The following is a 2,793-nucleotide window of genomic DNA, read 5'->3' as shown; positions in this document are numbered from 1 at the left end:
TCTGCTGTAGTCCGGCGGAGGATGGGGGTCCGGGGACAGAAGGAGCCATCAGGCCAGGGCCGAAAAGGGCTCTTGCTCTAGGCATGTGCTTCCCCTGCTCCCCACCAAGTTTTTAAAATTATGTATCCCGTCTTGCACATTTTTAAGTTTGACATCTAATCTTTTTACATGAGTTTTAAAACTTGTGAGAGATGTGATTCCTGGCATTTGGTAAATATTTATGTTTTAAAATAAAACTGCCATAACACTTTAAAAAACATCGTACAGACTCCAAATACAGTAGTGATTTAATACTTAACCACGTCTATTTAAAAAACAATACACTCTGTTTTAGCAGAAATTTTACATTGTTCCTTTTCTCTTTGAAGATGTATCTCCATTCCATTCCCCCTACAGAATTTTATACTAATGGCAGTGTATTTTATGGTCGAAATCGCTCACTTTATCATACTTCTCTGACACAATGTCTTTAGAAAATGAAATATTTAATTTCCTGTGACCAAGGATTCTAAGGTTTTTTTAAGTCTTCTGGATAATTATTACAACTATTTTCAATATAGAACATAGTACACAATTGATTAAAACAACATAGATACTAAAGGTTTTTATAAGTAATTGTTAAGCCTAAAAAGCAAGTTTTATTGAAAACACAACTTAATGAAATCGATAGGAACTTAACTGTTCGTGAATCTATGAATGAATATTTATTGCTAGAATGAATCGGGGCTCAGCATCATTTTCCTTTCTCCGTTTTTTGTAGCTCTAAATGCCGAAAAGCCTTTTCACATAAGTAAGTAGATGTCACTCGATTCTCTGAGATGTGTGCCAAAATCTACATAGTCATCTATCATCACAAACGGCCTGTCACTGGTCATGTGAAGAAGTCCTCTTTAAATCTGGCTAAAAACACGAATCGAGAATTATCAGACTTGCCGAGGGCTTTGCTGCCCAGGCGTGTGCTCATTGTTTCTCACTGTGGGCACCTGGGTGCCAGGCAGTGCTTGGTCCAGGTGGAGAGGGGCACTGAGCGCACTGTCCAGAAGGAGCCGGACGGGGTGGGTGGCGCCCTGACTTTGTGTTTCCCTGAACTCAGAGCTTTCTGTGGAGACGCACACAGCAACTCGTGCGGGTCTGGGAAGGTTTTCCTGTGCCCACAAGAGCTGGCGGGGTGGCCGCCTCTGTTGGCATCATCGGAGGCTCTTGGAGAGCAAGGAGCTGCAAAAGGCCCGGCCCCCAGAGCCACCTGGAGAGCTCTGCCAGGCAGAAGAGACTGCGTGCTCGTCAGAGAAGCCGCGGCCTCCGCAGAGCCTCAGCACCAAAGCCAGGCCACCTGTCATCACGAACCCAGCTCAGTGCCCTGCAACTCCAGTTCCTGGAGTGCCTGCCCTGGAGAGCATCGACGTCCCTAACCTTTGTCAGGAGGCAGTTTGCCCTGCTCCCTCTCCAGCTTGCAGGAGGCCCTTCCTTGGTTCCATGCAGCCCCTGCATCCCCTTGTTGCTAGAGCCTCTGGTCACGGCCGATGCCGAGCGCTGGCCTTGAAATGCCACCAGAGCCATTAGGCCCTCTCTCTGGGTCCCCCACTTGTTAGCCTCATTAGGCACCCGTTCCTTGCAGCCAAGCCAGTCCTTGTTAGCGGCTGCTCCAGTGTAGGCCGCCCTTGGCTGAAGTGGCATTCCTGCAAAGTGGCCTCATTAGCAGACTCTCCTCGTTAGCAGGCAGAGTTCTAGCACCAAGACCCCTCAGGCACTGAGGCTCTCCTGTTTAACACTTTCACCCCACCCCCATGATTTATAAAGCTGGGGAGACTGGAGCTCACACCAGCCGCTGGCCCCCTCCCACTGAGAGACCACAGAGCTCTGACCTCAGCTTGGATCCAAGCCCTGGGGCCATCATCAAAGTGGGACCATAAAGTGTCCTCTGGAGTATGAGCCAGTTAAAGACAAATATGCCATGGCTCCAAGAACACACCTGGCGTCTCATCAGAACCAACGGGGCGGCACGGTGAGCGCAGACTTCGGGAAGCTTTATTTCCCAACTGGGCAGCATCTAGGAATCTGCACTATTAACAAGCCCCCCAGGTGATTCTGTTGCTGTCTGGTGTGGGGACCACCAAACAAGGAAACAACTCTCTCTCTCCTTCAACACTCTTACTGTAGAAAGTGAAAATGAGTGAGTTACCTGCCTTTCTGGAAACATCTAAGGGAAGGCAGCACGTTTAGAACATGTAAGCTTATTCATCAATGTGCTTGCTATGGTTTCCAGCCAGGCTCTGCCCCGAGGTGCCCGAGCCTCTTGACGGGGCCGCCCCCCTTAGACGTTAACAGAGGTGGGCTGAGGTCGCTGCCTGTGTTGACTGCATTTCGACATTTTTTTTTAAAGCATTTTATTTTATCCTCCAGATCTTCTTGTTAGAGAGTTCTTTGCTGAGGGCTTAAGGCCCTCCCACAGAGCTGTAGCATGCCTCCCCAGCCACAGAGCCACCCCATCAGCCTCCATGGGGCAAATCCTGTCTGTCTTACAGGGCCCATATCAAAGGGCCTGCTCCAGGAAGCCGCTCTGCCAGCATGTCCCGCTGGGAGAGCTGACCGCAGTCCCCACCAGGCTCCGTGGGCTGGGCTGGGAATTGCTGGGGACATGGGCTGCTACCACAGCAAGGGCTCTGCACCCAATAGACGCTCTAGAAACAGGCATCGAATAAATCAGCCTTTCCTATTTGTTCCGTGCAGAGCTGGCTGCCTCCCAGGCTATAGTCCAGTGTTAGCAAAACAGACCAAGGTGCAGAATCCCACAGA

Source organism: Pteropus medius, unplaced genomic scaffold (genome assembly GCF_902729225.1).
Source record: "Pteropus medius unplaced genomic scaffold, Ma_sr-lr_union100, whole genome shotgun sequence".
Classification (NCBI taxonomy): Eukaryota; Metazoa; Chordata; class Mammalia; order Chiroptera; family Pteropodidae; genus Pteropus; species Pteropus medius.
This window is presented reverse-complemented; position numbering follows the sequence as displayed.